Here is an 11211-nt window from a genome sequence, read left to right as displayed (position 1 = left end):
ACATACTTCACTTATTCTCTCATATCAAAGCTTAGTTTGTCATTTATAAACAAGATTCCTCCTATTGGTGTCATTTTTCCAACAAGACTCTTCGAGTTCCACTAAGAAAAACTCATTCATTACATTCAACATAATTGAATTTCCAACACAACACAACTTAAAATTGGTCATATTTAATCAAACACACAAAATCGAGCAAGAATACACCTTAGGAAAAATTATAACTTCAAACAATACCCAACCAACCTTGGGTGGATTTGGTGATATGAGTGACTCATACATCACATAAGTTTGAAGGTCTAGATAGCTTAACGCAATATGAATGGTGCCCACTTCCTTCATTTGTGAAGATGATAATTATGGTGACTTATGACAGACGTAAGATGTATAATATTAAGAGCAAGTGTACTCCATCGCTTCAAGTAATAAAGTTCCTAAGAACAAATCAGAGACTAGCATTCGAGTACTGAATCTTACTGAAATTCTATATTATCTAAGTAATCAATAAAATGGAGTTGATTTATGACTAAGATAGAAATAACTATTGGAATTAAAAGAAAGCTTAAGCAATTGATTTGTTTGTTAATGAATGGAAAGCTAGGATTTTGGATCCCTTAACTAACTCATATGAATCATTGAGCAAAACATTAGATGCTTGTTTAGGCAAAATCCCTAATTATATTTGAATGTATTAAAACACTATGAAAATCAAGGCTAAGCCATAACCTAGACCACGAAGCACATTATTCAGATTATAAAATAATTTGGCACTCACTAAACTAGAATAAAGCTGGAAAACTGAATCAGAAATAACTTCAAAGAAATAATAAATTTGTATCTAAATTGCAATACGAAAAATGTATCTCTAAAATTGTATCTCTTTTAACTATCAGAGGCTCTTATTTATAGGAGTCCAAGAATTCTAATCACACAAAAACCACATAAATATCTCCTTGGCCTTCAAGGATGTTTCCATTTCTTGCCATATTTGATTTGAAATTGAGTAAGGAAAATTTTGGAGACTTTGAAGGATGTTTCCTTTTCTAGCCATATTTGATTTGAAATTGAGTAAATAAGATTTTGGAGACTTTCAAGGATTTTTTTTTTTTTTTTTGCTATATTTGATTTGGAATTGAGTAAGGAAGGTTTTGGAGTCTTTCAAGAATGCTTCCTTTTCTTTCTATATCTGATTCAGAATTAAGGAAGGTTTTTGAGACTTTTTAGGCAGATTCGAGCTTTTCTTCTAATATTGGTATTGCATGTAGCTCATCGAGCAGTCTCTAGCCAGTTCGTCAAGAAGTCAGTTAAGATCGACTTCCTGTGCTTTGACTTGAATTCCCTTATTGACTCTCACAGCTCGTCGAGCAACTTCCTTCAGCTCGTCGAGCAATGCCAAGCAAATTTTTCCAAATAGTTCGTTTTAAGCCCGAAAACACCTAAAATTACTCAAGACTCTAATCAATACAAGAATAAGGCATAATACACTTAAAACTTAGAAGAAACTAGGGGTGAGCAGAACCGAACCAAAACCCTAAAGATCGAAAAAAACCGGACCAAACTGGATCGAATTATATTTTGGTTTGGTTCGGTCCTAATTTTTAAGTTAGTTTGGTTTTTGGTTCGGTTCGATTTGGTTTGGTCCACACCTATAATTACTCAAGACTCTAATCAAGACAAGAATAACACTTAAAACTTGGAAGAAACTAGGGGTGAGCAGAACCGAACCAAAAACCCAAAGACCAAAAAAACCAGACTGAAAAAACCAGACCGAATTATATTTTGGTTTGGTTCAGTTCAAAACCGAACAAAACCAAACCGAACTACAATATATACTACTTTTAGTTTTAGGGTTTTAAATTAATTAACTAATTATATATAAAAAAGAAAAAACAATGAAATATGTTTCTTCTCTCTTAACTAATTATATATGTCGCTACCGGATTTTTCGGGCACGAACGCCGGAAGCTAAATCGGATAATAGTTTTTCCTAATTAAAACTATTTTTTAGAGTCGCCACCAATCAGAATTAAGGTGTGATTGGACACCGAAAATTGTTGAATTTTAACAGATAAGGAGGTCCGTGAAAATAGAAATTTTCAGTTCGTTTATCGGTTACGTGTAGGGAAGAAAAACTTGATTTATCACCCTATCCCACCCAAATATTGGTACTAAAAGATGTGATTTTTGTTTTAAGCTTATTTGACTTATCTTGATCTACTTGTACTTTTATAATATAACAGAGGCATATAATTTTGTTAAATGATTAATGTCGTATGTATTTAATATTTATATAATGTAGGATCATTGGTTGTATCCTTTTAATTTTAATAATTCGAGTGACATTTAATTCGCATCTCTATGACATAGAGCTACGAATTAACTCGTTTAATTTTATATAATTTGGTAACAGTTAATTCATATTCCTATAACATAGAACTGTGAATTAACTCGTTCAGTTTTTGCGTATTTAGTAACGTTTAATTCATATTTCTATGACATAGAGCTATGAATTAATTCGTTCATTTTTTATTAATTCAACGACGTTTTAATTCGTATTTCCATAACGTCGAATTATGAACTGTCTTGTTTAGTTTTTTTTCATTTTGTAACGTTTAATTCGTATTTCTATAACATAAAACTACGAACTATCTCGTTACTCTTTTTTTCATTTTTTATACCCTTGTAACATATACATATAAATTGAACCATTCCGCATTAATTAAGTTTTAAATTTTTTTTTATCGTTTTCATACCTCTATGACATAAAGGTATAAATCGATTCGTCTTAACTTCGTTAGTTTCGTACACGTTTAACTTATATCCCTATAACATAGAGTTATAAATTAAATCGTTTAATTTTAATTAATTTTATTTTTTTATAAGAATAAAAAAGATTGATTAAATTTAACAAAATTATTCTATAATATACCTAATAGTTTATTAAAAGTTCAATTAGATAAAGGATTTACTAATTAAATTAAACAAATCAAGGTACCAAAATAGAACTAAACTCAATTAAGAAACCCAATTTGATTAAATCAAAACTAAGTAAAAAAGATCACAAAACAATCGATTATAAGAAGAATAAGCCCAACAAAACAATTGATATAGGCATTTAGTGTTCAGGAAAGCTTACCCGATTTAGGCGGCCCATTAGCATTTTGCAACCCAGAACCAAAGACCTAATTGCATCCAGATTATCCATTTTTCTTCACCATATATAAACTAACTAATCCTAACCCAACCCTAATTTTTATTCCAGCCACCTCCTTCATCCTCTTCTCAAAAAAATGAAGAACTCCAAGGTTCTCCTATGGCAGCTGATTTACTCACCTGTGGCATTCTACTTCGACGGAAACGATGGAGGTTTCACAACGGCTCCCATCTTTCCCGTCTTCCTCTCTTCCTCTCAAAATGGTTCGGCCTTGATTTTGGCCATAGTCAGACATTCTGATGACTGTTTTTTTTTTGTTTTTACGGGTGAAACAGAGCTGAACCACTCCGATCTACCCTGTTTATGGGGTTTGTAGGCGGTTCGAAACCTTTGGAGGGCGGACAACCATCGCTCGGCTCCTTCGAGGTCCCTAGGAGGTCCGATCTACTCCTGCATGTGGTTTCTCCTAAGGTAAATCGCGTTTGTTGTGTTTTTCCTTTCGTATTTTCTTCTTTGATAGAAATGTGACTGACTTGTTGCTTTTCTTGGAGTTCGTTGAACTCGAAATGCAGGTCCCATGTGAGTTTCCTATGGATTAAGGAAACCAGAGACGCTTATTTGCGATTTTTTGTGTTTTTCTTTTGTTAAAAAGAAGTTTCCCTGGGTTTGCTATTGATTTGCAACAGAGATGGTTTCTTTTTATGATTCTGTGTTTTGTTCCTTTCAGGGGAATTTTTTTCACCTTTTGGTTTTGATTTAGTTAGAGATTCTATTCTTTTTTCTTAATTTTATCTAGATCAGAGTTGAGGATAACCTCAACTTTGTAAATGTATTTTTAGTGTGAAGCAGAAGAGCAGAATAGTGAATGAATGAAAGAAAAAAAACGGGATACGATGCATAAGAAATAGATAAAAAATTGAAATAACAAAAAATGATGATTTTTTATCAGAGAGCCTGGGGATTTCCAGATCTGGAAAGTAGAACCTATTTTCCAGCTCTTTTGGAATCCCTTGTATCTTTAAGATTTTTAGGAAAATGAGATAATAGTGAATAAGAAGAAGATTGAAATAGTAAAAATGATGATTTTCTTAGAAGCTAGGGACCAGATCTGGAAAATAGAACCTATTTTCTAGATCTTTTGAAGTCCCTTGCATCTTTAAGATTTTTAAGAAAATGAGATAAATATTGAAATAATAAGAAGATGGTTTTATCTTAGAAGCTAAGGACTTCCAGATCTGGAAAGTAGAATCTATTTTCTAAGTCTTTTGGAGTCTTTTGCATCTTAAAGATTTTTGCTTCTAGTTTCCAGAACCTGGATGCTGGATTAAAAAACCTGAGAAAAAGAGGAAAATAAATGAACAACTGAAGACAGCAGAAAAAGAACTAATAAAAAAAACAAAAGTGACAGTTTACCTGTTGGGTCGAGAGAGTATTTAATGAGGAAGAAGAACAATGACTTCCTTTATCTACTTTCTTCAATTATTTCTTTTGTCTGCTTCCTTCTCCACCTTTTCTGTCCGGTCCCTTTGATCAAGTGGCTTCTTTATATAGAGAGTTGGGTAATTAATTAGGGACTAATAAGATGTTAATAATATAGCCTAATTAGAATTGATTTGGATTTGTGTTTTGATTAATGAGTGCTAACTTATTAGAATGGATCTGGCTTGGATCCTGGATTTGGGCTTGCTGGAATAGGTTTTGTGGCCTGGGCCTAGGGGTGAGCATGGTCCAATTTGATTCAAAAACCGAACCAAACCGAATTGGACCGAATCAAATTACCTCTATTTTTTAGGATCAAATCAAACCAAATTATAATTCTGTTTGGTCTGGACCGAACTAAATTATTTCGGTCCGGTCCGGTTTGGTTCATGTTTAGACCAAATAAGGCACTAGAGACCTACAATTACTTGTACATTCACTAACTAAACAATTATATAAAAAAAATAATCATATAATTAGTTTTTCTTTTGTATATATAATTAATTGAGAGAGAAAAAACATGTTTAACTGTTTTTTCTTTTCTATATATAATTAGTTAATTAATTTAAAACCTTAAAAATTAAGAGTAGTACATATTATATTTCGGTTTGGTTTTGTTCGGTTTTGGACCGAATCAAACCGAAAACCAAACTAGCTTAAAAATTAGGACCGAACCAAACCAAAATATAATTCGATCCGGTTTGGTTCAGTTTTTTCTATCTGGTTTTTTTGGTCTTTGGGTTTTCGCTTCGGTTCTGCTCACCCCTACCTGGGCCTCATGCTTTTTGGGCAATTAATTGTAATTCTGGAATTTTGTTAATAAACTTCTGTTTTTTTGTCTTATTTTTACTTTATCTATCCTTTTTGCATTTTATTTTAATTCAAAGAATAAGTTAATTCAATGTTTATAATGTAAATAGTAATTAGCACGGTGGTTTTATTATTATTAAATTAACCACTTTACTAAGGATTTACAACATAACAATGGTTAGTATTTTATAGATAGACAGTTGTAATTAAATAAAATAAAATCCATATTTAACTTAAAAAATTTAACATTCTTTTAATTAATAATAAACACCATAATTAATTGATTAAATCTTTATAACATAAACATTTAATCAATTATAAGAGTTATAAATATAATTTCACTTGAAAGGATGACCTAGCGCCGCCTTCGTCCCTCGCTGCCATGGCCACCATCTCCGCCGTGGCTGAAGCCGCACCTTATTCCATTGCCCACCTATTCGATCGACAAGCTTTCTCCCGATTGGCATCACCTGAATCATGTGGAGGTCCGAAGCCTGTGCTATCCTTTGCAAGTGCTCTGAAAAAATCCATCGCGCCAACCAGAATTCCAGCTCCAACTCAGCCTTTGGTATCAGAAGAAGGAGGCTTCAAATCAATCAAAGTTCCACAGGAAATTTACGAGGAACGGGTTAAGTCCTTTCAACACTCGGTCATCGGTCGACTAACGCTAAACAAGGGGGATCGCCCTTGGAAACACGCAGAGCTGAAACAAAAACTGAACCAGGTATGGAATCGAAACATGGATTGGAATCTTATCTCCCTTGGAAAGGGATTTTACCAAATCATTATGCCTAATAGTGATGCGATTCAGTCTGTTTGGGGGTTAGGTCCAATATCTCTAAAACCTGGTGTAATTAGGTTTTCCCCTTGGAGCCCGGGTTTTAACCCAGACTCATATAAATCCACCTCCGCACAGGTATGGGTTCGTTTTTACAACTTACCCTGGGAATTTTGGGACACTAGGATTATTGCCAGTATTGCTCGTGTTGTGGGAACCCCTGTTCGTTTTGATCAGAATACAGTAAATGGCGAATTTGGGCACTATGCAAGGGTTTTGGTGGATGTTGACCTTGCACGGGACATTCAGACAAAGCTTCGTGTTGATACTGATAATCAAAAGCACTGGGTATATGTGGATTATGAGCATTTACCGGCGATCTGCGGAACTTGCTCAGCGATTGGCCACACCTCGGCATCCTGTAGACGGAATGCCTCACGTCCACCGTATCAACAAAAGAAGGTACAAAAGTCTACTATTCATGTGCAGCAGAACGAGCAGGGCAGTAATTCTCCTTTGCAAGCTGCTAAAGAGAGTTTGGATGATCTTAATGACCACAATAAGGGGAATTTGGTGTCAGACAACGAAATGGAGAATGAGGGGGAACATATAACGGAACATGCTCAGAATGATGATTCTGGGAATGAGGAGGTGCCGGCTAATCCATTGCAAATGATAATACATCAGCCTGTTACGGATAATGAAGAGAAAGGAAACCAGGATGAAACGAAAAAATGGGGAGAGTACAGTGAAGAGGAGCAATCGGACTCCGAGGAAGGGGAATTGCAAAATACGGAATACAGACCAAGGAAAGCAATGTCGAGCAAGGATGCTGTTGTTTGCAGTTCTGGTATTCTTGGTTCCGGTACCACTGATTGGATCACCACCTGGAAAAAGCACAAGCCAAAAACCGCAGGTATGTCCTCTAGTTCCCGCTCTAAAGTGCGGATTAGACCTCCAATCCATTTTATATGATAGTTTTGTACTGGAATTGTCGCGGGATTAGCAACCGCGAGACTCAGAGGGCTTTAAAGCTCATTTGCAATGTTAATCGTCCTGACCTGGTTTGCCTTTCTGAACCTATGGTGACCTTCGACAGGATCCCTCTCTTTTTTTGGCATTCTCTTGGTTTAGAGCTAATTTGCAGTAATTCGGTTAGTTCTATTTGGGTTTTTTTGTCGCACAGGCTATCTCAGTAGTTACACAGTTGTTACAGAGCACGAACAGCATATTACAACCAGTTCCTTGGGCATTCATTCTTTTCAAATTTCATTTGTTTATGGCAGCAATTTCTTTGGCAGACGACGTTTCCTATGGGCTTCCGTTGGTAACATCAACGCTTGCAGTAAGAAAGTGGTTATGGGGGATTTTAATGCTCTGACTGGGGCTCACGAGAAAACAGGCAGGGCTCCGTCTGAAGTGAGTTGCAGAGATTTCCGTGGTTTCATCAGTAACAATGGCTTGGTGGAGGTTGATAGCATTGGGTCTCACTACATTTGGTCTAATGGTCGGATTGGTACTGAGAATGTCGAAAGCAAAATTGACAGAGCTCTTGTTAATGAGGATTTCATGGACTCCTGGGATCGCATAATCTGCTCCGTTCTTCCTCGTCACCATTCGGATCATTGTCCGCTTCTCCTCTCTTGCACGGCTGGCCATCCTAGGAAGCCGCGGTTCCGTTTTCTTAAAATGTGGACTACTGCGGATTCGATTAAGAAGATAATTGCTGATCACTGGCGGGATTCGCATATCTCTTTACCTCCCGCTCAGCTTCTGTGTCACAAGCTTAAATCCCTCAAGCCCAAGCTGCGGGTTTGGAATAGGGAAGTTTTTGGTAGAGTGGATTTGAACATCACTGGGGCTAAGCTTGAGCTAGAAAACATCCAGAAGCTTATTTCAGATCTTGGGTTGAATGAGGAAAGGAGGGATATGGAGGTGGAGGCGCAGAGATCTCTTGACCTTCAGTTATACCGTCAGGAGCTCCTGGCTCGTGAGAAATGCAAAGAAAAATGGTTGGCCGCGGGAGATAGAAATTCAAGCTTCTTCCATCGCTCTATTAAAAATAAAAAGGCTCATTCCTCTCTGGATAGCCTGATTATTGACGGGGTATTAACGTCTGATGAGAATGTCATTGATCAACATGCTGTTGATTATTACTCCTCATTATTCACTGGGGATTTGCTTAATATTGATTATACTGCCATCGCAGAAGTAATCCATCCTTGCGTTTCAGACGAGGCTAACAGTGAGCTCTTGCGTCGGCCTACAGAGAAGGAGATTAGGTCTACTGTTTTTGCCATGAGCCGTGACAGTTCGCCTGGTCCAGATGGGTTTGGTGGAGCATTTTATCAGCATTTCTGGGCATTTGTTAAGCCCAAAATATACCTAAAATATCATTAACATTTACATCATTTTTATTACAAATTCGTATTATTTATATCTGTTTAGATTACTTTTACTCTCGAATATCTTTCTTTCTTGCAAGGTACCTAAATATTTGGTAAAATCCAAATAGGAACGAAAAAGGATCTTAAACAGAAGAAAAACCCTACAAAAGGAGTCAAAGACGACGTAAATCGAAAGCGCCAAGTCGAAGACACGAATGAAAGCTAAGAAGTGAGAAAAATCACCGGGCCGCGACAGTGGATCCTCAACCCGCGGCCGCGACACGCGTGGTATAGCTATTTCTCCCCTTCGTCCGTCATTCAACTCAATGCTACGTCATTCACGGCCGCGGATTACCATCCTCGGTAAGTGCAGAAAATTTACAAAGAGCATTTAACACATGCTGAAAATCCAAGAAACGCGTTCGTTCAAGTGGATAAAGACGTCCTTTCACAACGGACACGACTCTTAACCAACGGATACATCACTTCAAACACAACCCTTCAACATCTATAAATAAAGAGTTGATGTTGAGAAAAAGCAGCAGTGAAATGTTATAATATAGATATAGAATCAGAGCGTAGAACTTATGTCGAAGTTCTAAGTAAACACATTTCGAGAGTTAGGAATTAGATTCTGTACAAAACAAGATGAGGTACACATATTGTTTATAGTTTAATTACAACTCAGTAGCGTTTAGACATTGTTCCAGTTTTAGTTTGCATCATGGTAGTGGCCGACCGAATCCCTATTACGAAGTTACAGCGAGAAGATTGAGTAGAGTGTTCGCCCCTGAGCCTGACAACCTCTTAGGAAACCCAAGGAAGAGGAACCGATCAAGCCCTTCACTTGCACGCCCTCGAAGAACTCGATGCTCCTTGTTCTCTGTAAACTTGTATCAATTTATATTTCATCTAATAAAGTCCGTTCTATTCGACAAATCGTTATGCAGCACTTATGGTAACCAATCCAATATAAGTGAGGCTGGTGTTTTCATTAATATGCACTTGAATTCAAAATCATTACAAGGAAACTTTGTTGAACACTTAGACACATTATCATCTCGAAAGAGTTTTAATTTGAGTAAGGGCAACTATCCCGAAAGAGTTTTGTCGCGTTCAAAGCCAATTAATTAGAGGTTCCGTCATTTATTTCATCATCATAATTGATACAAAGTTTAAGTTGTTTTCTTTGCTTAATGCAAATGAATAAATTCATTCGTTTTTCTAAAAAGTTCTAAATGGTCCTGTTTTGTAAAATTCATCCTTAAAATCAGAAGACCTTTCTAACAATCGATTTATTCTAAATATAAAATCTTATTCCAGCATTTTCAAATACTTAAAGTTCACAAATTCAATTAAACAAATTTCCTAAATTCAATTAAACCAATTTTCACTTTTCATTTACATTTAATAGTAAATCTAACTAGTTCGAAATTAACAGATTCAAAAAATAAGTTTTTTCGTTAAAAAATCGTATCCCTGTGGGATCGATATTTTTATTACTACAAGCGAAACCGTGCACTTGCGGAAATCGCTCAACAAGTTTTTGGCGCCGTTACCGGGGATACGCCAAAATTTTTGACAAAATTTTTATTTTTCGTATTTTATTTTCGAATATAGGTTTATACATTATTTTTATACAATTTTTATATTTTATTTATTTTCAGTTATATAACATACTTGTTTTCAATTTTGTTTTGAAGGTAGTTTGGCTCGTGTATCAATTTCAAGTTCATGCGCAGTTTGCGAAATTCGGGCACGCCACCAGATCCTTTAGATCCAGAAATTGAAAGAACACTTAACAAAAACAACAAAAACAACAAAAACAAAGACAAAACACCCTTAAAAACCAAAGTAGACCAGCCAGAGATTATGGCTGATCCACCGACACTTATGGATTATGCTAGGCCAGGAATGGCCGGTGTAACTAATAGTGTAGTTAGACCCCGTATAAACGCAAATCAATTTGAAATTAAGCATGCTTTGCTTAATATGTTGCAAAACAACGTAACGTTTTATGGACTACCTAACGAAAACCCTAATGCACATTTGACAAATTTCTTAGAAATTTGTGACACTTTTAAAATTACTGATGTAACAGCCGAAGCAATCAAACTTCGCCTCTTTCCTTTCACTTTGAAGGATAAGGCAAAAATTTGGTTAACTTCTATGCCTGCTGCAACATTTGAAACTTGGGACCAATTAGCCCAAGCGTTTTTATAAAAATATTTTCCCTTAGCAAAAACCGCAAGAGTCATCAAAGAGTTGACATCTTTTACACAAAATGATAATGAAACTCTTTATGAAGCTTGGGAACGTTTTAAAGAACTTCAACGTTTATGCCCACACCACCAACTGCCAGATGCACTTTTAATGCAGACATTCTATAATGGATTAAATCCTACAACTAGAGGTTCATTAGATGCTATGTCTGGAGGGTTATTTATGAAGAAGACGTCCGCCCAAGCAAGAGAACTTTTGAAAGAAATGGCAATCAACAGCAGTATGTGGCCCGCCGAGCGTGGCCATATACCGACGGCGAAACCATCATCCTCAGGTACATCATCGGTTAAAGGTATAATGAATCTTGATCCTGTAGCAAT

At 36.1% G+C, this 11211-nt stretch overlaps 1 long non-coding RNA gene and 1 other non-coding gene across 2 annotated transcripts; one reads left to right on the top strand and one right to left on the bottom strand.

Moving 5' to 3' along the window:
* The first annotated feature begins 3240 nt into the window (after positions 1 to 3240).
* Positions 3241 to 5476, top strand: LOC136211098 (uncharacterized). Its single transcript, XR_010678350.1, has 2 exons — positions 3241 to 3625; positions 3706 to 5476. It is a non-coding gene; the product is annotated as an uncharacterized lncRNA (long non-coding RNA).
* A 5382-nt stretch (positions 5477 to 10858) lies between these two features.
* Positions 10859 to 10965, bottom strand: LOC136216015 (small nucleolar RNA R71). Its single transcript, XR_010683012.1, has one exon. It is a non-coding gene; the product is annotated as a small nucleolar RNA R71 (small nucleolar RNA).
* Positions 10966 to 11211: the final 246 nt, after the last annotated feature.

This window comes from Euphorbia lathyris, chromosome 1 (assembly GCF_963576675.1).
Source record: "Euphorbia lathyris chromosome 1, ddEupLath1.1, whole genome shotgun sequence".
Classification (NCBI taxonomy): Eukaryota; Viridiplantae; Streptophyta; class Magnoliopsida; order Malpighiales; family Euphorbiaceae; genus Euphorbia; species Euphorbia lathyris.
This window is presented reverse-complemented; position numbering and strand designations above follow the sequence as displayed.